Source organism: Mercenaria mercenaria, chromosome 14 (genome assembly GCF_021730395.1).
Source record: "Mercenaria mercenaria strain notata chromosome 14, MADL_Memer_1, whole genome shotgun sequence".
Lineage (NCBI taxonomy): Eukaryota > Metazoa > Mollusca > Bivalvia > Venerida > Veneridae > Mercenaria > Mercenaria mercenaria.
This window is the reverse complement of record NC_069374.1, coordinates 64,619,889-64,646,280: the sequence shown is the minus strand read 5'-3', so window position 1 is coordinate 64,646,280 and position 26,392 is coordinate 64,619,889. Positions and strand designations below refer to the sequence as shown.

General features: G+C 36.4%; 1 protein-coding gene across 6 annotated transcripts in view; it reads left to right on the top strand.

Annotated features, from left to right (window-relative positions):
- The window catches only part of LOC123527814 (zinc finger protein rotund-like), a 199,858-nt gene that overhangs the window by 130,890 nt on the left and 42,576 nt on the right, over nucleotides 1–26,392 (top strand). Inside the window, exon 1 of one of the 6 annotated variants that reach the window (XM_053523736.1) lies at nucleotides 14,115–14,368. The exons of the other annotated variants lie outside the window; for them this stretch is intronic. The gene's annotated coding sequence lies outside the window, so the exon portion shown is untranslated. Of the gene's footprint in view, nucleotides 1–14,114; nucleotides 14,369–26,392 lie in introns of those variants that run through there. 6 annotated transcript variants of the gene reach the window in all.

Here is a 26,392-nt window from a genome sequence, read left to right as displayed (position 1 = left end):
TCCACCTTTTTGTGTCTCCTCTTCCTTGAACATTAACCCTATTGTGTCTCCAGCCTCTGTTATTTATCTCCACTTCATTGTACATCCAGCTCATAATGTGCCTTCTGAGCTCACAATATACCTCCACCACATTTTACCTCCACTTCATCTTACCTCCACCTCAATTGTGTCTCCACCCTTTTGTGCCTCTATATCACCATTGTGTCTCCACATCATTATACCCCCACCAAACTTGTTTGAGGGGGGTATATAGGAGGCAGTTTTGTCGCGTCCCGTCGCGTCCCGTCCCGTCGCGTCCCGAAATCTATTATCTCAGTTATTACCAAATGGATTTGATTCAAACTTAAAATACATGTTCCACCTTATCACCCACATCATGTGACACAAGGTGCATAACTCTTGACACCAAGTTTTCATGAATTATGTCCCCTTTTACTTAGAATTTAAGGTTAATTTTGTTGTATTTTCACTATATCTCAGTTATTACTAAATGGATTTGATTCAAACTTAAAATAGATGTTCCACCTCATCACCCACATCATGTGCCCACATCATGTGACACAAGGTGCATAACTCTGACACCAAGTTTTCATGAATTATGTCCCCTTTTACTTAGAATTTAAGGTTAATTTTGTTGTATTTTCACTATATCTCAGTTATTACTAAATGGATTTGATTCAAACTTAAAATAGTTGTTCCACCTCATCACCCAGATGATGTGACATAAGGTGCTTAACTCTGACGTAAATTTTTTATGAATTATGTCCCCTTTTACTTTAAATTTATCATTGATTTTGATGTATTTTCACTATATCTCAATTATTACAAAATGGATTTGATTCAAACTTAAAATAGATGTTCCACCTCATCAGCCACATCATGTGACACATGGTGCATAACTCTGACACCAATTTTTCATGAATTATGCCCCTTTTTACTTAGAATTTATGGTTAATTTTGATGTATTTTCACTATATCTCAGTTAGTACTGAATGGATTTGATCCAGACTTAAAATAGATGTTCCACCTCATCACCAACATCATGTGACACAAGGTGCATAACTCTGACACTAATTTTTCTTGAATTGTGTCCCCTTTTACCTAGAATTTAAGGTTAATTTTGATGTATTTTCACTATATCTCATTCTGATTGGCTTAGAGCCAAAGGGAAGTAACATTTTTTTAACTTTTGTACTGAGTTTCTTCCCCTTAAATTCCAGGAATTAGTCTATTTTTAGAAATCCTATTTTTAGATTTTCAGTATTTTAGGTATTTTTCTAACTTTTTTATTATAAGTCCTATGTAAAAAGTAAAAACATTTTTCTGTGGTAACATGGGTCGGTAAGACACTTTTTTTGTATTCACTTTTAGTGTATCTCTAATATTAGAGATTTAATATATTTACTTGTATTACTATACTAGTATTATACTAGTATTACTTATATGTGGAAGCCCAGGATGAAGTACTCCAAAGTATTTTTAAGATTCCTTATGGTTGCCATTCTTATGTGACAAGACCGTATGGTGGGGGTATGAGTCACTCCTGTGACATTTCTAGTTGTACCTGTAACAATTCAGTGTGCCTCCACTTCATACTTACCTCTACATGTGTTTAAGCCTGAAGATAAGTAGAAACTGCAGTAATTGCTGTTTTGATGGAAAGTTGCAAACTTACATTGCAACTAATTATTTCATGTGTGTCATAATGTATACCGTATGCTGTGCAGTTATAGCCACTCTCTTGAGACCTTATTTGAAGTTACTAGGTTGTTAAACATGCAGAACTTGTTTAAAGAATGACTTTTGTTGATCCAAGAACTTTGAATTTTGTTACAGTCTATACTAAGTCTTGTTCTTATTTTGTATTATATCTTGAAATTATTTTGATTCAGCCACAGGACTGGAAGATTATTTCTCCTGAAAAAAGTTGGAGTCTTATTTGGGTGTATATGGTATAGACATGTATCGGTAAAAGGATATGATTGTATGTTTTTTAATGTAAAATAAAACATAAATAGTTGGTATTTTTGGGAAATACATGATTTTCTTACATAATTCTGTTATAAATGCTCGTAACTGAATTTATTAAAATGGTGTAATTATTAAATATCTGGTAGAAAGAATGAGGTCATAATGTTATGTTCTCTTTGATGTTGAATGCATGAAAACAAACTAAAGCTTATCAAATCATAGCATGTATGCGAGCTACCATGATGGACCTTGTTAAGAGGAAGTGCAGTGACAAGGAACCATAACTCGAGGTGGTCCCATTTTGAATTATCTTCTTTTTTGAAAACCTTGTCTGGGGCATAACTTGAATACTGTATAAGGTATTGACTTCATACTTCAAATATTCATAGAGGTCAGTGAGAGGGAGTGCAGTGACAAGGAACCATAACTCTAGGTGGTCCCATTTTTTAATCTTTTCCCTTTTTTAGCTCACCTGAGCTCAAAGTGCTCAAAGGTGAGCTTTTGTGATCGCCCTGTGTCCGTCGTCGGTCGTAGGTCGTCATCCGTCTGTCATCAACAGTTTGACTGTTAACACACTATAGAGGTCACAATTTTGGCCCAATCTTAATGAAACTTGGTCAGAATGTTACTCTCAATAAAATCTTGGACGAGTTCGATATTGGGTCATCTGGGATCAAAAATTAGGTCACCAGGTCAAATCAAAGGAAAAGCTTGTTAACACTCTAGAGGCCACATTTGTGACTATATCTTCATGAAACTTGGTCAGAATGTTAATCTTGATGATCTTTAGGTCAATTTCAAATCTAGGTCAAGTGGAATCAGAATCTAGGTCACCAGGTCAATTCAAATATAAGGCTAAAACTCTAGAGGCCACATTTATGATAATATCTTAATGAAACTTGGTCAGAATGTCAACATTGATGATCTTTAGGTCATGGTCAAATTTAGGTCAGGTGGGATAAAAAACTAGGTCACCAGGTCAAATCAAAGGAAAAGCTAGTTAACACTCTAGAGGCCACATTTATGACCATACCATAATGAAACTTAGTCAGAATGTTAATCTTGATGGTCTTTAGGTCAAGTTCAAATCTGGGTCAAGTGGGGTCAAAAACTAGGTCACCAGGTCAAATCAAAGGAAAAACTAGTTAACATTAAAGGCCACATTTATGACCATATCTTAATGAAACTTGGTCAGAATGTTAACCTGATGATCTTTAGGTCAGGTTCAAATCTGGGTCAGGTTGTGTCAAAAACTGGGTCACCAAGTCAAATCAAATGTAAAGCTTGTTAACACTCTAGAGGCCACATTTATGATAATATCTCTATGAAACTTTGTCTGAATGTTAATCTTGATGATCTTTATGTCAGGTTTAAATCTAGGTCAAGTGGAGTCAGAAACTAGGTCACCAGGTCAAATCAAAGGAAAAGCTAGTTAACACTCTAGACAACACATTTATGACCGTACTGTAATGAAACTTGGTCAGAATGTTAATCTTGATGATCTTTAGGTCAAGTTTAAATCTGGGTCAGGTGGGGTCAAAAACTAGGTCACCAGGTCAAATCAAAGGAATCAGAGGCCACATTTATGACTATATCTTAATGAAACTTGGTCAGAATGTTAACCTTGATGATCTTTAGGTCAAGTTTAAATCTGGGTCAGGTTGGGTCAAAAACTAGGTCACCAGGTCAAATCAAAAGAATCAGAGGCCACATTTATGATATTTTTAAATGAAACTTGGTCAAAATGTTAACCTTGATGATCTTTAGGTCAAGTTTAAATCTGTCTTGGGTGGGGTAAAAAACTAGGTCACCAGGTCAAATCAAAGGAATAGCCAGTTAACACTCTAGAGGCCACATTTATGGTTGTATCTTCATGAAACTGTCAGATTGTTAATCTTGATGATCTTTAGGTCAGGTTTAAATCTGGGTAAATCTAGGTCATGTGGAATGTGAACTACTGACCTACTTTTTTGTTTTTTAAGATAAAGCCATGAAATTTGGATGACAAGTACAGTTTTGAACACCGATCTTAAAACTGACTTCAGTGACCATGAATTTGACCTACTGACCTACTTTCTTCTGGTGAGCAATACAGGGCCTTCAGGGCCCTCTTGTTTGAAAACCTTGTCCAGGGCGTAACTCAAGTACTATGTAAGCTATTTACTTCATACTTTACATACTGTGAAATCATTTAAATTCGCTGGCATGAAATTTCGCGCAAACGTGAGAAAGGACTGTTTCGCCCGGGCTTTAATTTGCGCATTTTCAGTTTATAAATAAAAAAAGAAAATTAAAAAATAATATTAGCGCTGTCTTAAATTCGTGCATCGGTTCTAACGCGAAAATTCATCCTATGCGAATAAAAATGATTTCACAGTATTCATAGAGATCAAGAACCACAACACTTACTTACCACATTTTGTTCTTAACATAACCTCCATGACTGAAAAGCCCCTTATGAGTGCAGTACCCAGTCGAAATTGACGGTTTATTATTATGGTAATTCATGGTTTACCATAGTAGTTCATGGTCAACCGTGGTTGGAAAAAAGTTGACGGTAGACCATGGTCAAACTGTTGATCGTCTTTTTCTGACCATGTTCGACCATGGCCAATCTTATCTCACCATGGCCAACCGTGCTCCTGACCATGTTTTCACCATGGTATTTGATGGTTGGCCACATTAAAACATGGTCAACCATCAAAAACCGTGGTAGAGAGAACATGATAGGATGACTATAGCTCCTGTGTGCTAGAGAGAACATGATAGGATGGCTATGGCTCCTGTGTGCTAGAGAGAACATGATAGGATGACTATGGCTCCTGTGTGATAGAGAGAACATGATCGGATGACTATGGCTCCTGTGTGATAGAGAGAACACGATAGGATGACTATGGCTCCTGTGTGATAGAGAGAACATGATAGGATGACTATAGCTCCTGTGTGCTAGAGAGAACATAATGGGATGAATATAGCTCCTGTGTGGTAGAGAGAACATGATGAGATAAATATAGCTCCTGTGTGGTGAAATTAACATGATGAGATAGATAGAACTCCTGTGTAGTAACAAGAACATGTTGGATAAATATAGCTCCTTTGTAGTAACGAGAACATGTTGGATAAATATAGCTCCTGTGTAGTAACGAGAATATGTTGGATAAATATAGCTCCTGTGTAGTAACGAGAACATGTTGGATAAATATAGCTCTTGTGTGGCAGAGAGAACTTAATGGGATAAATATAGCTCCTGTGCAGTGGACAGAACATGATTGGATAAATATAGCTTCTGTGTGCTAGACATGATGGGATGAATATAGCTCTTGTGTGGTAGAGAAAACATGATGGGATGAATACAGCTCCTATGTGGTAGAGAAAACATGATGGGATGAATATAGCTCCTGTGTGCTGGAGAGAACATGATGGGATAAATATAGCTTTTGTGTGGTAGAGAAAACATGATGGGATGAGTACAGCTCCTGTGTGGTAGAGAAAACATGATGAGATGAATACAGCTCCTGTGTGCTGGAGAGAACGTGATGGGATAAATATAGCTCCTGTATAGTAGAGAGAACATGATGTGATGAATATAGCTCATATGTTGGAAAGAGATGAGTGAGTGAGTTGGGTTTTACGGCGAATCGACACATATATCGCCGAGAAGAAGTCATATTGAAAACGCCAACTGTAAAGCATAAACATTGATGTAAAAATGTAAAACATATCTAAAAACATCCATGTAAAAATGTAAAGCATATCTAAAATCAGTTATGTAAAAATGTATATACGTATGTGTTAAAATATCAGCTGCAAACATAAAATATTGCAAGATGTTAATAAAAATATGAAATGTTAGATTTTTAGCTCACCTGTCACAAAGTGACAAGGTGAGCTTTTGTGATCACGCGGTGTCCGTCGTCCGTCGTCCGTCCGTGCGTCCGTCCATGCGTGCGTGTGTCTGTCTGTAAACTTTTGCTTGTGACCACTCTAGAGGTCACATTTTTCATGGGATCTTTATGAAAGTTGGTCAGAGTGTTCATCTTGATAATATCTAGGTCAAGTTCGAAACTGGGTCACGTGCCATCAAAAACTAGGTCAGTAGATCTAAAAATAGAAAAACCTTGTGACTCTCTCTAGAGGCCATATATTTCACAAGATCTTCTGAAACTTGGTCAGAATGTTCACTTTGATGATATCTAGTCAAGTTCGAAACTGGGTCACGTGCCATCAAAAACTAGGTCAGTAGGTCTAAAAATAGAAAAACCTTGTGACCTCTCTAGAGGCCATTTATTTCACAAGATCTTCATGAAAATTGCTCAGAACGTTCACATTGATAATATCTAGGTCAAGTTCGAAACTGGGTCACGTGCCTTCAAAAACTAGGTCAGTAGGTCAAATAATAGAAAAACCTTGTGACCTCTGTAGAGGCCATATTTTTCATGGGATCTGTATGAAAGTTGGTCTGAATGTTCATCTTGATGATATCTAGGTCAAGTTCGAAACTGGGTCATGTGCGGTCAAAAACTAGGTCAGTAGGTCTAAAAATAGAAAAACCTTGTGACCTCTCTAGAGGCCATATATTTCATGAGATCTTCATGAAAATTGGTCAGAATGTTCACCTGTATGATATCTAGGTCCAGTTCGAAAGTGGGTCACGTGCCTTCAAAAACTAGGTCAGTAGGTCAAATAATAGAAAAACCTTGTGACCTCTCTAGAGGCCATATTTTTCATGGGATCTGTATGAAAATTAGTCTGAATGTTCATCTTGATGATATCTAGGTCAAGTTTGAAAGTGGGTCACGTGCCATCAAAAACTAGGTCAGTAGGTCAAATAATAGAAAAACCTTGTGACCTCTCTAAAGGCCATATTTTTCATGGGATCTGTATGAAAATTGGTCTGAATGTTCATCTTGATGATATCTAGGTCAAGTTTGAAAGTGGGTCACGTGCCATCAAAAACTAGGTCAGTAGGTCAAATAATAGAAAACCTTGTGACCTCTCTAAAGGCCATATTTTTCATGGGATCTGTATGAAAATTGGTCTGAATGTTCATCTTGATGATATCTAGGTCAAGTTCGAAAGAGGTTCATGTGCGGTCAAAAACTAGGTCATTAGGTCTAAAAATAGAAAAACCTTGTGACCTCTCTAGAGACCATACCTGTGAATGGATATCCATAAAAATTGGTCAGAATGTTCACCTTGATGATATCTAGGTCAAGTTTGAAACTGGGTCACGTGCCTTAAAATACTAGGTCAGTAGGTCAGATAATAAAAAAACCTTGTGACCTCTCTAGAGGCCATACTTTTCATGGGATCTGTATGAAAGTTGGTCTGAATGTTCATCTTGATGATATCTAGTTTAAGTTTGAAACTGGGTCAACTGCGGTCAAAAACTAGGTCAGTAGGTCTAAAATTATTAAAATCTTTTGACCTCTCTAGAGACCATATTTTTCAATGGATCTTCATGAAAATTGGTCAGAATTTTTATCTTGATAATATCTTGGTCAAGTTCAAAACTGGGTCACATGAGCTCAAAAACTAGGTCACTATGTCAAATAATAGAAAAAACAATGTCATACTCAAAACTGGGTCATGTGGGAAGAGGTGAGCGATTCAGGACCATCATGGTCCTCTTGTTTTATCTATTCCTATCTGCTTTAAAAACGATAGAATATTTCTGACTGAAACATTTTCAGATAACTCTTTCAAAGATTGAACGTCATAATATGTACTGCGCTGCGTAGCAAAGTCCACACAGTCGATTAAAATATGTTAAATTGTTAGCGGTGTTTGACATGGTACACATTCAGGTTGATCTTCTTTATTCAAAAGATAAGAATTAGTCAAATGGGTATGACCTATTGGAGAGAGATGATGGGATGAATATAGCTCCTGTGTGGTAGAATGAACATGATGTGATGAATATAGCTCCTGTGTGGTAGCGAGAACATATTGGGATAAATATAGCTCCTGTGTGGTAGAGTGAACATATTGGGATAAATATAGCTCCTGTGTGGTAGAATGAACAGGATGTGTTGAATATAGCTCCTGTGTGGTAGCGAGAACATATTGGGATAAATATAGTTCCTGTGTGGTAGAGTGAACATGATGTGATGAATATAGCTCCTGTGTGGTAGCGAGAACATATTGGGATAAATATAGCTCCTGTGTGGTAGAGTGAACATGATGTGATGAATATAGCTCTTGTGTTGGAGAGAGAACATGATGAGATGAATACAGCTCCTGTGTGCTGGAGAGAACATGATTGGATAAATATAGCTCCTGTGTGGTAGAGAGAACATGTAGAGAGAACATGATGGGATGAATATAGCTCCTTTGTAGTAGAGTGAACATGATGGGATGAATATAGCTCCTTTGTAGTAGAGTGAACATGATTGGATGAATATAACTCCTGTGTGGTAGAGAGAACATATTGGGATAGCTCTTTTGTGGTAGAGAACATGATGGGATAAATATAGCTCCTGTGTTGTAGAGAGAACTTGACGGGATAAATATAGCTCATGTTTAGGAGAGAGAACATGATTTCTTAAATATGGAATAAAGTCTACCCACTTAGCTCAATATGAAGAGTGCAGATCTACGGATTGGCAGGGGGGGTCATGGTTTCAACCCCAGGGTGGGGCATATGTTCTCCATGACGATTTGATAAAAGACATTGTCTCTGAAATTATTCATCCTCCACCTCTGGTTCATGTGTGGAAGTTGGCAGTTACTTGCAAAGAACAGGTTTGTACTAGTACAGAAACCAGGAATACTGGTTAGGTTAACTGCCGCCATTACATAACTGAAATACTGTTAAAAAAGGTGTTAAACACAAAACAAACAAATAAATATGGAATAAGAGTCACAGGGTAATGCAGGATTTGCATAAAATTGTGCTACACATACATCTGTGTATGACCCACCTTGCCATGACCACACAATGAATCTTTGATTTTAACTGTACCTGTACTATATCACAGTCCATGTACAGTATAGGTATATCTTCCAGGTGAAGGGGCTTGAACCAGGTTGAGAGAGAGATTCACATGACCTTTATGCTAGCATAGTTTTCCTCTATACAGTCATGTGTGTAGGGATTTCTTTCTTTGTTTTGACCTTTATGCTATCATAGTTTTCCTCTATACAGTCATGTGTGTAGGGATTTCTTTCTTTGTTTTGACCTTTATGCTATCATAGTTTTCCTCTATACAGTCATGTGTGTAGGGATTTCTTTCTTTGTTTTGACCTTTATGCTATCATAGTTTTCCTCTATACAGTCATGTGTGTAGGGATTTCTTTCTTTGTTTTGCTTATTCCTGAGACAGTAGACATACAGTTGAGATAAGGTATAGCTAACTAATTGCAAGTTTAAAGCATATACTTAATGCTGTTTTCCCCCTTAAATTGCAAAACTTTTACATAAACCATAAATTATTCTCTGCTAAACTCCTAATTAAAGCCTTTTATAATTTCTACAGGGATAAATTTACAGTAATTGGATTTAAAATTCTATTTTAATCATAACTTACCTGATAGCAAAATGAATATCAACTGAAAAATAATTGAAATGGAGGACAGCTACTTCCTTGATAGTAAAGAATTTGAGAGGACAAAAACATTGCTTATCTGTTCATAATTTTCTCATATCATAACTTGAATTCCTGTGTTTGGATTATAATTTTTGAACAGTGATTCCTTTTGTCTTTCACTCTTACTAATTTAAAGTTGAAAATACAGGTCATCATTTAATATAGAGCTTGGCCATGTCCTTATTTTGAGGACTGCCAGCCAGGAATGTTTTGTTTTTTTTTAGTGTTTTTTTTATTTTACTTCCATCTTGTCCCTTACATTCACTGAAACTGCCCAATCTAATGACTACATTTCTGCCCTTCCCAAATATCTGCCTTGTACATTCTCCACATAATCCCTCTGTTCCTTACCCCATGTCCCAGTGACCCATTTCTTCCCTGCCCTGATTCCCAGGGCTGCCCTGACCTGACCTGGCCCCTAGGCCCACCTTCCAGTAATCTTATTTCTGCCCTGCCCTGCACTGCCCCCTCTGGGCTGCCTTACCATATCTCCAATATGACCCTATTTTTGCTTTGCCACATCCCCAAAACTAATGACCCCATTTCTGCCCTGCCAACTCCCCATGACTCTTTTTCTTCTCTACCCTACCTCCCATGACCCAATATCTTCCCCCGCCCTGCCTCGATCTACACATTGCCCCATTTTTTCATGCTTTGTCCCACATTTTTTTCCACCTTACTCTTGCTCACTAAAAACAGATTTACAAGCAGATTGCAGTATACTTCATATTTATTAGTCATGCAACATTTATCCACTGTATTTACTGTAGTAACTTTAAAGGTAGATCTTCACTATCAACTGTTTAAACACCAAGTCTTTATGTCAAATGCATTAATTGATTTCAGAATTTTTGTACAAAGAAATGTTTCTAATACAGGGGTAGGTCTATTAGGGGGGTGGCATTCATTAAGGGAAAGATGGAATTAAGGCTGAATAAAAGATTTTTTAGGAATATATAAATAGTGATCATTTCTCTTTACATTGTACACCAAAAAAGGAAGAAGAAAAAGAGAAAACTGTGAGCTGAAAAAGGCAGATATTTTCAATCACAAAATTCAGCCTATTCAAAGTTGTATAAAATGATCTTTCATTTTAATATTCATGAGGTATGTGCTTTTGCAGAATTCCATCACTATTGAAAATTAGTCATGCATGAAGTATTGTAAGTCATCTTACACTAGCATTATTATATTGTAGATTGCATAATAATATTAACAGTGATTTTATTTTTCGTAATATTTCCTAACAATTTCAAAAGAGGAATAAATATGTACATAAAACATGATTTTAACAATAATGCTTAGTAGTTCAAATGTTGGGGCATAGCTAGACCAGAATAGAATATTATGTGCAATTCTGTCTGTAGTGTCGGGGTCAGGGGACATGCTCCCCTGTGAAATTTTTTTGTTTAGAATTGCGCATAGGGGACCAAATAATATAAAAAACATGTGTGGTTATGGAAGTTTAAATGAGAACTATGTGCAGCTATGCTAATGTTAACAAAACCATGCAGTGTGATTATTAAATAGCAGATTTTTACCTGATCACATCTTGTTTAAAATCATGACCTATTCATGCATCAAAAATGAACTTGTTCATGAATTTTTATGCCCCCTAAGGTGGGCATATTACAATCTCTCTGTCTGTCCGTCCGTGCGTGAGTGCGAGCACACGATTGTTACCTTAGGTAGTAGGAGGTGTGGCCTAGGACAATAGAAATCCTTTGTATTCATTCCGTTACCACTTATTTCTTTTGTTCCTTAAGTGGTCATTCTATTGTTTTCTAACAATGGAATGACCACCTAATACATGAATCGTATGGGTGTCTGTCCGTGCGTCCATGTAAATTCTTGTCAGGGCTGTAACTGCCATCCATAAAGGGATTTTGAAAATAACATTGCATAAATGTTCACCATAATGAGACAGTGTATCTTGCACAAGACCCAGACCCCTAGCTCCAAGGTCAAGGTCACACTGAGGTCAAATGTTAACAGGGTCTGTTTCATGTCTGGTCCATAACTCTGCCATCCATGAAGGGATTTTGAAATAACTTGGCATATATGTTAACCATAATGAGATGACATGTCCTGCGCAAGACCCAGACCCCTATCTCTAAGGTCAAGGTCACACTTAGAAGTCAAAGGTTAACAGGATCAGTTTTGTGTCCAGTCCATAACTCCATTGGTAAAGGGATTTTGAAATTACTTTGCATAAATGTACCCTATTGAGATGATGTGTCCTTCGCATGATCTAGACCCCTAGCTCCAAGGTCAAGGTCACACTTAGAAGTCAAAGGTGTTTCTTGTCTTGACCATATCTCTGCCATTTATCAAGGGATTTGAAAATAGTTTGACACAGATGTTAACCATATTGAGGTGTGTCACTTATGACCCGGGTCAAGGTCACAAAATGATGTATGATTTTTTTGGCAGACAACTGTAGCATTCTTGGGCACGCTTCGAGGGCATTTGTCACCTGAATAGTGACAGCTCTTGTTTGTTTGTTTTTTTTTCATAATTTCGACAGCAGTTTCATGGAAATTAAATAGATAAATTAGTCTAACTTGTATTCCAAGAATCCATGCAGTGACTTTCCCCTACCCATTTTTTTTTTTAAATGATGTAGATATAGTGTTACTTATGTTCACATTGTGTGTATATGTTTTTGTGTGTGGTCAGTAAATTGTGCATTGTGGGATTTTGAAATAATGTAGCAAATGTAACCACCATAATGCAGATGATGTATATGTTGCACAATTCAGACCCCTAGCTCACAGGTCTAGGTCACACGTATATAGGCAAAAGATTTGAGTTAATTTTTCTTGTCCGCTGAATTTTTATATGATCCATCACAAAACTGCTTTTATATATGAGGTCAGGTATTAATTCTCCAGTTGAGGCGGTAGTTCTAGTTGTTTTAAGGTAGCTCTTCATGCTTGGATTCTCCTCCCCCCACCCCAAACACACACAGACACACACAACCACCTCTTACAGTTTACCTTGTCTGCCTGTCCAAACTTGTGTCGTGAATATCTCAAACAAGTATTCAAACCTCACAGGATTGTTATTTTGCATGTGAAGTTGTGCACCTGTATTTTAATTTTACACAGGCAGACCAGAGTTATGTCCCTTGACTTAGTCAAATATGTGAATAAAAAAGGCCTACAAGTTTGTGTTGCATGTATATGTAAAACAAAGTTTTTGACACAGGATTATGAAACAATTTACAGGAATATTATTCAGTATGTAAAGTTGTACTCCTTGGGTTCTGGTAGAAATGTAGTTCAGACAGGCTAGAGTTATGGCTCTTGACTAAGACAAAAATATGTATGAAAAAGCATGAATGTTTGTGTAACACGTATCCTTAAAACATAACAGGAATATCAATCAGCTTGTGTAGTTGTACAACTGGGGATTTGTTTAGAATTTCTGTCTGTCAGACCAGAGTGATGGCCCTTGATTAAGTAAAAAATATGCACAAGTGGATACAAGCTTGTGTCACATGTATCTCAAAAAGGGTATATATTAGAATCATTGAACATTAGGGAATTGTTGTATAGCATGTGAAATTGTGCACCTGGTGTTCTGTTTGGCATTTGACTCAGCCAGACCAGAGTTATGGTCCTTCACTTAGTGAAAAATACACATAAAGTGCTTAAAAGTTGTGTTGCATTCAACATAATTGTGTAATAATTCAACATATGTGTAATAGAGTTCCGCTTAAGCCGGTGCTAGGGGGCGTGAGAGGTGTTGCACATTTCATTACCTCTCATGAACAGACTCAATCAAACTGAGTCTGCTGTTATTCTTCTTGGTCGCATTCTTTGCTTCCAGAGGACCTTCTTACAGATTTTATTGCATATATCTTAAATGATATTTCACCTAGAGTCATGAAACTATGTACAGCGACAGAAAGTATGGGCACCATAGTGTCCTATAGACACAAATCTAGTTTGTTTGGGATTTAAACCCTGATCAAACTTCCCTCTCATACCCGCTGCACCCATCAATACCCTCCAGGCTGAAAAAAAAAATCAAATTACTCTTCTGCAAAGCCCCCATCCCTCTCCTCACCCCAACCCCACCATTCCTTATACATCCCTCAACCTGAGGTAATATGCGGGTTCAATCTGTCTTACATTGTCGACAGTTGCGTATGTGGGGCCACCAGTGTGCTATGGGCACACAGTGAACAAACATCCAAAACATTCGAATATAGTGTACTAGCAAAATTTTATAAATTTGTTCACTCGCAAGATTTATAAATAAAAAGAAAAATGAAAGGAGAAAACTTCTTAATCATATTTGATAAATTCGAATTTTTGTTCTATAACTTTTTAAATCAAACAGTTATGTATTATTCTATTCTACTCTATTCTAATTAAGTTCATACTAATGGCAGAATAAAAATATTACAAACTGAAGAAAAGGGGGGGAAAATGGAACAGAAAAAACTATTGCGCAAAAAACAGCCCGACACTGTTCTTTTAAACCTACTTGAGTAGAGATTTTGCATACCAAATGTATGGTAATGCATCTAGGTTAGGTTTGCAGACGGTGTATGCACTATGTGCATAAAATCTGCACTGCTACATGTGCATATTGTTTACGTTTCGTCTGCTTTTTGCAAAGGTGATATATCTACATGTGTGTTTACTGGTGTAAAACTAAAACAGTCTCAGTGAAAGTTTAACTTCAAATTTAGGATTTTTATCAGATTTTAACGAAATTTGGAAGAGTATAGGAAGTGTAGTGTGAGTTAATGGATTAACCAAGCCATGGAAATTTTGTAAAATCCTGAGTTATTGGTAATAAATTTATGAAGTTTAAATTATAAATGTGTTAAAATATTTGTTTTTCAAGGTTGGGGGAGACCGGTTCGCGGATTTTTGCAGATATCCGTGTGTAAACTGCTGTGGCGTTGGCCGCCATTTTGGGGATGCCCGTGCTATTAACATAATTTTCTACAACTGCGAATAAAGATTCTAGTTTATGCTCAGAACTATATTAAGCTTTAATTTCTGTCACTAATTTCGTATAGGGTTTGACGGTTGTTGATGTAACTGAAAAAGAGAGGAAAAGGAATTTAAGGTTGTATGGCGGCAAAAGGTTGTCGTTTAACACAAATTTTTGACATAGTGGTTCAAAAATAAGAACTGTCTAGCTTTATGTTGTCTCTCGTGTTTACGTGCCTCGACTTTTTGTACAAATGTAGAAGGAAAAGATTACATCCATTGTGACATGCTTCATGTTTAGGTCAGCTGTATGCCTTATCAAACCACACAAACATTTTTTTTACAGTCATCAGGGATATTATCTGGGGGTGGGGATTAAGCATATAGGTAGAGGTGCTAAGACAAGGTGACATTTTAAGTCACACCACTGTGAGTGACACGTACTTCCATGTCCTGTTAAAGGAAAAATGTGTGGTGGGGCATATTGATAATACAATTTAATGAAAATTAAGCAGAAGTTTTTTTTCCTGAACATAAGACAATGTTGTGATTTGAAGTACAGTGGAAAGTTATAACACACAAGTGTTACAGACGCCGCTTTAGTGATTCTTCTTTATGACCCTTTTGTGTCACTCTTTAAGAGCTCTGCTGTAGCTTTGTATTTTATTGTTGCTTACCAGGGGCTGTAGCCAAGTGGTTAAGGTCACTAACTTTAATTCACCTCCCGTCACCAGTGTGGGTTCAAAACCTTTGGACCTGGTGTAGAATTCTTCGTATGAGGAAGCCATCCAGCTGGCTGTTGCAAGTTCTGTGGTTCTTAGTGACCCAGGTGCCTGCTCATGCCTACAATAATTCCCCAAGGGACTCTGGGGTCTTCCTCCACCATTAAAAGCTAGAAATGACACAGTGCCACCTTGAATGTGTCGGAGTGTCTCTAATAAAGTCTGAAAAGTAGATCCCTTGGAAGCACTGAGAACAAAGCAAACAGTGAAAATTGCAGACATGGTTTGATTGAGTCTTTTCATGAGCAGTAATGGAAAAAGCAACACTGCCCACGCCCCCTAGCACCTTAACCTAGCAAAAACAGAAAATTGTTCCACACCATCAGAGGACAGGTGTCCTCAGCTGACCTTGTATAGCCCAAGGTGCTCAAGGTGAGTTCACTTAGTGTCCATCGTACATCGTTTCATTGACATTTTCTTCTAACAATATCTCTGGAACCTTTTGACAGATGGCACGATTGTAATGTCAGGATGGTCCTCTTTTAAGATTGTTCAAATAGTTTTGCTCACTTGCTAAAGGGGCCACCAGGCATCTAAATAGAAAATTCTTCAAACGTCATCCCCTCCTTATTAAATTCAAATTTTAAAATCGTCTTGCCAGTTTACAAAATTGTTTCATGCAAATGTTCCTTGTCTAACCCTCTGTCAAGCTTGTTAAATTTATTTTAGTATATCATCAAATAAATTGGCCACCACAATGTGTGGTCACTGTTGTAGAAATCTGAAAAAGTTCAGAATAATGTCACAGAAATGTTCAAGCTGTTTTGATTTTGTCAAAAAAAACTTTTTGCAAGAACATACTTTCATTATGCATAGATAGTGAAAATTTATGCAGTTATAATCTATCACTTATGTTGATGTTCTTTGTTGTAGGCTGTCAGACATGTTGAAAATGTTGTGTCTGTGCATATTCTGTGTATGAAAAAGGAAAATCTGCTGCCTTTTTGCATACTGTCTAATTTTTTTTTGGTTTTATTTTTTGTTTCTCAGGGTATGTACATTTATATATCTGAAAACAGTCATCAGATAAAGGATATTGTAATTCAGCATGTGAAGTTGTGCACATAGGGTTTTGTTTACGATTTCACCCTGTAAGACCACAGTTATGGTCCATGAGAATCCAAAATATACATGAAGGGCCTAAAAGTTTGTGTTGCACGTATCGCAAAAAGTATTTACCTGAAGCCTTGAAAGAAAATAGGATTGGTACTCCCCATGCAAAGATGTGTACGTGGGTTTTTGTTTGAGATTTGACCCAGCTAATCCATGGGATTACCCCACGACTTAGCCAAAAATATGTTTAAAGGCCCTAAAAGATTTTGTTGCATGTAAAAGTGTTTGACCCATGTAGGAATCTTGTTCAGTATGTGAAGTTTTGCTTGGGATTTCACTCAACCAGAGTTATGGTCCTTCAATTTCATATATAGGCATAAAGGTCTAAAAGTTTGTGATGGTAGTTGACATAGAGAGGATTGTAAAAAAATATATTAACATATGAAGGATATGAAGTTGTTTATCTGGGGTTTTATTTGGGATTTACACTCCACCCACCCACTATCACAACCCACAAACTCGATCCACTCCTCTCCTCTTCCCCCATCCCTACTTCTCCTGATATACATGCACAAACACACACACAAGTTTCTTTTATCTTGTGTTTCTTGTTGATGTTTTTTAGTATCTAAACCCAATTCCACCTCAAATCTCAAGGGGTTGTATGATTTAGATCTTATGACTTTATGCTACAACAAATTAAAGAGCATTATAGTGTTTAATGACGAAAAATCCCAACTGTCTGTGACAAACAAACCCTGGTTGCTCGGTAGCTTTTCCAATGCTTTAACCACTGAGCCAAAGAGTCTACTCCCTAACACAGTTGTCAGAGATTGGCTTTAAAGATGTAGGCTACGTGTAAATGACCGTAACACTTAAAAGTGTAACGATATATTGTGATTTACTGTAAGATGCATTAGTCTGGCGATACACGTATCATATCATATAAGCCTGTTTCACAGTACAGAAACAATACAGTAACAAATAAAAACATTAAATGAAAACATTTATACAATCAGTGTTAAAGATAGGAAATAAACAAATTTATCATTAATAAAAAATTCTTTAACTTGAACGCAAAATTTCAAGTACCTTCTAGGTGTAGGAACATTGATTCTTTTTTCATTTTGTCACATGAATGCTGACTTACATTACTCAATTTGTATCACGATATGTGCCTTATGGTTTCTTCTGTATTCCAATATATATTGTATCGTGAGCCTAGCGTATCGTTAAACCCCTGGAGTGTTACTGCCCTCTTCAAAGAAGTCATTGTTTATGATGACATGTAAGCCATTTTGACATAGAAAGTGCCATTTCTGGCACGAGATAAAGTCTGTTTCCCTGATGAGCCCCCATCTTACAGCTTTTAGCAATAACAAATCAAAGAGCATAGCATTTTATGACAAAAATCCCTACTGCCTGTGGCTTGATTCAAACCCAGGTTGCTCAGGTGCTAGTTCAATGCCCTTACCAATGAGCCAAAGAGTTGACTCCGTGACGCATTTGTCAGAGACTGGCTTTAAATGTGTAGGCTATGCATAAGCGACCATAAGAAAGCTTATTTGGTCTTGTCTTTATTAGCTCGACTATTCGAAGAATAAGTAGAGCTATCCTACTCACCACGGCATCAGCGTTAGCGTCGGCATCAGATCTTGGTTAAGTTTTTCTTACCAGTCCATATTTGAGATAAAGCTTTGAAACTTTCAACACTTGTTTTCCATCACCATGTCCATTTATAGGCAAGAGTACATAACTCCATCAAGGATTTTGGCTGAATTATGTCCCCTTTTGACTTAGAAATCTTGGTTAAGTTTTTTGTACCAGTTCATATTTTGTGTAAAGTGTTTGACATAATTTTTTATGGCTTCGGAACTTTTATCACTTGTTTATAATAGCAACCTCTATCTGTAGGCAAGAGTACATAACTCTGTCAACGGGGCCTCCGTGGCCGAGTGGTTAAGGTCGCTGACTTCAAATCACTTGCCCCTCATCGATGTGGGTTCGAGCCTCACTCGGGGCGTTGAATTCTTCATGTGAGGAAGCCATCCAGCTGGCTTATGGAAGGTCGGTGGTTCTACCCAGGTGCCTGCTCGTGATGAAATAATGCACGGAGGGGCACCTGGGGTCTTCCTCCACCATTAAAGCTGGAAAGGCGCCATATGACCTATCATGTGTCCGTGCGACATTAAATCCAAAAAAAAAAAACTCTGTCAACTATTGGCTGAATTATGGCCCTTTTTGGACTTGGAAATTGGTTCAGTTTTTGTACAAGTCCCATGTTTTGTCAAAACTATTTGACATAATTTTTATGGCTTTTAAACTCTGAACACTTGCTTATCATCATGATTTCCATCTGTAGGCAGGAGTACATAACACTGACAACTATTTTGGCTGAATTATGGCCCTTTTTGAACTTGGAAATTGGTTCAGTTTTTCATACAAGTCAGCGTTTTGTCAAAACTATTTGACATGTGGCTTTGAAACTTTGAACACTTGTTTATCATCATGATTTCTCTATGTAGGGAAGAGTACCTAACTCTGTCAACTATTTTGGCTGAATTATGGCACTTTTTGGACATGGAATTTAAATCAGTTGATTTTTTCATAATAGTCCATATTTTGCCTAACCTGTCTGTCATATGGCTTTGAAACTTTGACCACTTGTTTACCATCATAGTCTACATATGTAGGCAATACTTCATAACTAGGACTAGGACTTTAGCTCAGTTTAGCCCTTTTTAACGTAGAAATTAGTTAAGTTTCTCATACCATTCCATATTTTGTCTTAACTGTTTGATATAAGGCTTTGAAAGTTTGAACACTTGCTTACCATCATGGTCAGACATTGCCATTATAGTGCAAGACTTATCCAAATCCACAAGTACAGGAACATTGTATGTCTTATCTATCTTTTTTCTTTTGTCTAAAAATCTGTGGTAATATTTTGACCTCATTCTTCCATCAATTCTTCAAATAGTCGAGCACCTTCCATCAATTCTTTGAATAGTCGAGCGCGCTGTCATCCGACAGCTCGATTGCTTAGCATTGTCAACAAGTAACATCACATACAAAGACAGGAAATGGGGAGACTGGTGTTCTATGAACACACATCTAGTTGAAAGACCTGTATGACATGCTGTTTTTCTGCTGGTACCAATTGTTGCTAGTGTATTTTTAGATGCTGACCTGGTTGTGTAGGTAAAGATCCATCAGACTGTTTTCATGGATACATCTTCCGATACTTACTTACTTTGAAATCTGTAAATCACATTTCATTGACCATTTTGGAGAATTTTATACCATATTCTCTTTAACAAATTAAATGATTGTTTGCATGGAGCTAAAAAAAATCCCCATATAAAGCATGTCATATTGATTTTAATTACATTTTCTGATTACCCCCCTTTAATAAGTAAATATATTATGTAGTGGCGCATGTTGTTTGATTAAAGTAGAATTTCCTGTATAACATATCAGTCTTAATGATATTGATAAATAGAGGATATTACAAGAGCGTCTTTTCATATTAACATTACTCAGTAATAAAATGCAAGGTTTTACTTAGAATTAGTTTTATCCTTTTTTTATTCAATGAGTGTGGAAAAACATAGTGTAATTTTCTTTTTTTATCACATGATCAAAATTATATATTTTCAAATACCGATAATGACCTTAATATAGGAAAACCCTGTCTGCTTGTCTCAATAGGGAGAGTACAGATATACAGGTCACAGGGTCATGAGTTTGATTCCTAGACGAGACATTTCACTTAGATAATTTGAACAAGGATGTTATGTTTGTTTAGTCATTCCGTCCTCTGCCTCTGGTTAGTGTGGATAAGGTACAGTTAATGCCCTTACTAAAATATTTTTAAAAAATGATGCGTTAATAACACAAAACAAATACATGCAGGGAAAAAAATCTTCACGATTGTACAATTAAAATTTCCCATTGAATTCCGCTTGATGAAATATGACATTGAAAAAGTTTATACATAAAGTATTTGTGGTTGTAAAGGTAAATTATAACATCCTGTTAATGTAAAATTGTAAACAAATCAAGATGTATCTAGTTGGGAGACCAAGGAAGCGCAGCCCCAAAATAACTCCTGAAGTATGGGGCTTTAAATCTCCATTGGAACATGCTTGCACCACAAAATCTGCTCCTGCTAAATCCTAGATCCACCCCTGAAAATCCCTTAAATTTAATATGTTCTATATTTTTTTGTAATAAAATTGATTTTTTATTAAAACTTTAAAGTTTCGCTCTTACAATTTGCTCTGTACTTTTCTTTTTGTATAAAGCTCTAGCTACGTTTCTTACAGTTTTATCACCTTTTGATAACAAACAGATGGTAATTGCTTTTTTAAAATGGCATTTAAAACTGAAAAATTGTGCTTCCTCAGCTACTGGTTGTTAGACTTCGAAAGTATGCGTTCATTTCTTTGTTAACTGTTTATTCTAAGAAATGGTTGGTGAAATCTTGATACTGATATGATAACAGCAGTTTAACTTACCAGAAAAACCTTAGAGTCTCTCTGGGTGGGGAGAATCATCTCAGAGTGCTTTCGTTTGAAACACAGGGAATATGTTGTGGTCATGCCATGCTGTTCCTTCATAATCCGGGAAATTTCTGTGTATCTGTAATTTCCCCCTTTTTAGCTCATCTGATTTTTTGAAAAAAAATGATGAGTTATTGTCATCACTTGAGCGGTTGTCGGCGTCGGCGTCTGCGTCGGCGTTGCCTGGTTAAGTTTTATGTTTAGGTCAGCTTTTCTCCTAAACTATCAAAGCTATTGCTTTGAAACTTGGAAGACTTGTTCACCATCATAAGCTGACCCTGTATAGCAAGAAACATAAGTCTATCTTGCTTTTTGCAAGATTTATGGCCCCTTTTGTACTTAGAAAATATCAGATTTCTTGGTTAAGTTTTATGTTTAGGTCAACTTTTCTCCTAAACTATCAAAGCTATTGCTTTGAAACTTGGAATACTTGTTCACCATCATAAGCAGACCCTGTACATCAAGAAACATAACTCCATCTTGCTTTTTGCAAGAATTATTGCCCCTTTTGGGCTTAGAAAATCAGTTTTCTTGGTTAAGTTTTATGTTTAGGTCAGCTTTTATCCTAAACTATCAAAGCTATTGCTTTAAAACTTGCAACACTTGTCCACCATCATAAGCTGACCCTGTACAGCAAGAAACATAACTCCATCCTGCTTTTTGCAAGATTTATGGCCCCTTTTGGACTTAGAAAATATCAGATTTCTTGGTTAAGTTTTATGTTTAGGTCAACTTTTTCTCTTAAACTATCAAAGCTATTGCTTTGAAACTTGCAACACTTGTTCACCATCATAAGCTGACCCTGTACAGCAAGCAACATAACTCCATCCTGCTTTTTGCAATAACTATTGCCCCTTTTGGACTTAGAAAATCATTTTCTTGGTTGAGTATTATGTTTAAGGCAACTTTTCTCATAAACTATCAAAGCTATTGCTTTAAAACTTGCAACAGTTTTTCACAATCATAAGTGGACACTGTACATCAAGAAACATAACTCTATCCTGCTTTTTGCAAGAATGATGGCCCTTTTTAGACTTAGAAAATCATGGGTAGGACAATATTTCTATTATACAAAAAAAATCAGATGAGCGTCAGCACCCGCAAGGCGGTGCTCTTGTTTTTATATAGGTTCAAATCTTTAGTTCTTTAATGTGATCCTCTAGAGGCTAATTTTCAAACAGATTTTGATGAAACTTGGTTAGAATTTAAATAACTTGAGAACCAGAACCTTCAAACTTGAAAGCATGATTGGGCTTATGAAGTTAATGATTCCTAATGTTTTGGAGGTTAGTAGGTCAAAGGTCAAGGTCATAGTGATCATGGGACTGAAAATGAGATAAGCTATTATCTGGGTCATACATGTTTTACAAACAGCTACAATTGTTTTCAGATGATTAGATGAGGCATTTATAATTTCCTTGTGTGTAGTGTAATAAATGGTTAAATGAAATGAATGTAAAGTATATCACACTACTTCATTATGTTATACCTCCAGAGGGTGGATCATGTAATATAATAATGGATGCAGTTTGCAGTTAGTTAATGTTGGCATATACATTTGAATAAATGCTCCCAGAAGCATTGCCATTAACTTCCTGCTCTTGTTCTCTGTTACCACAGCTGCAAGAGGGAGATAAAGTAATGCAGTCTGTCTGTCTCTTCATCAGTCCATTCCTTTTTTTGTACAGATGATAACTTTAAAACCATCAAGTGGAATGAAATTATAGACTTAGCAGCAATAAAAAATATGTGTGGTTCAGGGAACCTGACCGACCCTAATTTTAGCCGCTGACCTTAATAATTTTTTTCCGATTTTTTTGGGGTATGAATTTTTTTAGTACGCTTGCGGGCACCTGTTATAACTCGGAATTCGGATAACATCTTTTCGGATACTAACGTTCAAGCATAATTTCTTCTGATATGTTTGAGGTTTTTCTAGCATTAAGTTTTATTTTGTAGTTTAATGGTGAAATGTTATGCAATTATTGCCTTCTGTAGCACAATGGAATAGCCTGGTGACTTTTGTCGGCAGATAAAACTAAGATAATAAATGTACTGATTCTGGAAGCATTTCTGAACTATATACTATCCTGTCAAATGTAAAGAATGGTATTGATGTTGGACTCTTTCGGTATGCAGTGAAAATTGCAGGGTAAAATGTTGAAAAAAGATTGTAATTGCAAAATAAATAATAATAATAATGACGCCAACTTCTTCCAGACTTATGGTCATTGAAACATTCAACTTTATTTATTCAAGTGCAGCATATTTTATTTGTGTAAGATAACTTTCTCCTCCAGTTATTATATTTTTGCTTAATTCTCTGTTTTCAAAAATCTGTTTTAGGACAATCTGATTCATCATTTATTTTTTATTTAATTAAAAACAGCAAGCATAGAAGAAAGGAATGCTACATGGTTAAAGAGTACAATCCTTAAGTTAAGCAAGTTAAGCAGCATACGTCATGAAAATGAGATGATTTCAAGAAAAAAAAAAGAAACAAAAAAAAAACAAACTACCCTCCTAACTTTTTTGGGCAATGTTCTCTAAACCACACATATTTTTTTTTAGCCTAACCACTCAGGCATGGAGACCCTGTGTTGGTTCTTAGTTGTATTTTCATGAGGGACAGTTGGACAGAGAAGTTTCATACCATAATACTTTCTTGAAAGACACAGACTCAATGCAGTGCTCCAAACCTATTGCAATGCACAGAATGACTCAGAAAAAATGCTGCTTGTAACACGCCTACGAAAACTTTACTCTTAGAAATTTCTCTGAATCTCATTTCAGCTGAGTTAGGCCATAAAACATAATCTTTTGGTCCTCAAATTTTGTCACATCTTGAATTAAAAAGGGATCACATTTATCAAGAAAAATAATTACTGGAAATATATCATTTAATTACTGCTTACTGTTAAATTAAATTCACATATTTTAGGTGCAATTTACAGCTTTGTCATGTACATCATTTATGCATAAGAATATTGTATTAATTGTTTACTTTGATAAAAAAAGTTTGGTTTTGTTTTCTCTCTGTGATATTTATGCCCCCTTTGAAGAAGAGTGAGAGTATTGTTTTGATCATTGTCAGTTAACCTTTAGCCTGCTGGCGGCAGATGATTCGGCCTTTGCGACCAGTGCAGACCAAGATCAGCCTGCACATCCGTGCAGTCTGATCATGGTCTGCACTGTTCGCTATTCAGTCAGTAAATTTTCAGTGAACACCCCTATGAATAATAAATGGTACTGCCCAAATTGAATGATGGGCCAGTCCATTTTAGAAATTTAGCAGGGTAAAGGTTAATCAATAGACCAGTTGGTTTCCATCATTATCTAGGGGATGTTAGGTCTTGTAACATCATAGGATCATTGCCTCTGTCAGTATATGACTCCTATCTTTAGTGGGGACAGGAGGTCAAAGGCTAAGGTCACAGTGATCCTGAGACTGAAAAAGTTTTGGCCGCATTGGACTACAGTCATCAAACTGCATAATATGGTGATTGTCTGTGGTCACTAAGTCAAAGGTCAAAGACACAGTGACGACGAGACTGAAAATGGTTTTGGCACAATAAACCTGATTTTATCTCTGCAGAATGTTTAGGTAGATGATTTTTAACAAACTTTAAAATGCTGACACAGCTTTGGTGACTTTCATGATTAGTGGAATCCTCACTTGGGGTTTAGATTACTCCGCATACAAAAAAGACTTGGAAGTTGATTGGTTCTCTCCTTGTGCCTGCTCGATTCAGGACAGGGCTATCTGGATCACGTAATTTGTACACCGAAATGTGCCGTGATGTTTCGATAGGGCAATTCGACAAGCATTGCATATGTACCAAAATTGATATGCAGGCAGTTGACCCCACTGAAATGAGTACAGATAGGGCGAAATCTATGTACCGGGCGAAAACAGGGTACACAATCAAGCCCACCTAATGTCTTCTTCCACCATCAAAAGCTGGAAAAGTCAGCATATGACCAGACTTGTGTTATGTTAACACTAGAACCCAACAAAAGCAAACAACAAACCATGGAGTTAATAGTGTTAGATCTTGTCTTAGTATTTCAATCAGTATAATATTATGCCTACTTTGGACAAGAATGTAGCAGTCTCAAGATGAAATTCATCAAAACTGTATTATGGAAGATTCACTCCCAAGAGGAGATGCTTATATTCTCTTAAAGTTGTTGCTTTTTAGCATTCCACATAGTATACTATAGTACTAATTCTTGTCCAAAGTATTCCTCAGCAACCACTAGCTGGAACTCATGGATGCATTTCACTCTTAAAGAGGTGTGCATTGTATCTGAATGTTTTGGTCAGGTGATTCACTGAGTTATTTTCCCTTTGATTATTCAACAATGGTAAACTATAGTACAATTTCTTGTCTGGAGTATTTCTCAGCAACCACTTGTTGGAATTTATTGTCTAGAGTACAAGATGAAATTCATCAAAACTGCTTAGTAAGATTTCAGTATTTTTTGTAGTTACACATTTGTGTTTGATAGTTGACTGAGATATTTCAACAATCTGAACCAAAAGCGAACTTTCAGAATTCATTTATTTATAATCTACTTACAGTCTATCTTGGTTGTGCAGCCAACTAAGGTGAAAGGAGGTATAATGATTTTACCAAGAAATGTATTAAAAGGAATGCAAATTTTTCGACAAATTTAATAATACATTAGTTCTTATTCTACATCATTCTTCAGGCAAAGTATAATTTATCAAGTTTATACTTACACTAAAAAACCCTCTTATCTTGGTAGTGCAACCAGGATAGGAAAATCAAATTTTTAAAAATACCTGCTGTGAAATCACTCGGGGGTAAATGATCAGTAACTGCAATTTTTTTTCAAACATATCAATTGCTTGACCAAAATCTGGTTAACCACCTTAAATAAGCATTGTAAATAACTAACAGTTTGTTCTGTATAAGGTACATATAAGATAAAAAGTGTAATTTAAGTCATTTTAATGAATGACTGGTTTTTAAAATGAATAATATATGTTATCTTCTTTATTACCTTCAAAGTTGATTTCTTCCTCCTTTAAGGCAAATTCAATGGAACGGTGAGACCAGATTCTGGATACAGATCCTTGTCTCTGTTTGTTCCTACACCGTGAATTGAGTTGAGCCAGACTAAAAATTGTTTTATTCCAATCTTTCAGCCTGGTTCCTAAGCTACTGATTCCTCCCAGTCCTATTTTATCCATATAATGTATATATAGTTTTCAGGCTTGTTCCCCGGCTATTGATGAGCACAGCCCTTATATCATTTGTATATATTTTAGGCTGGCTCAACTGCTTCTTATGCTCACAGCCCTATAAAATCCACATAAAAATTTCAGTATTCATGTCAGGCAGCCCTTTACTGTCCATGAAATAATCTAAAGTTTTGTGCACATGTTTCAGGCTGGTTCCCCAGCTACTGATGCTCACAACCGAGTTCCATTCATATGAAGATTTGTG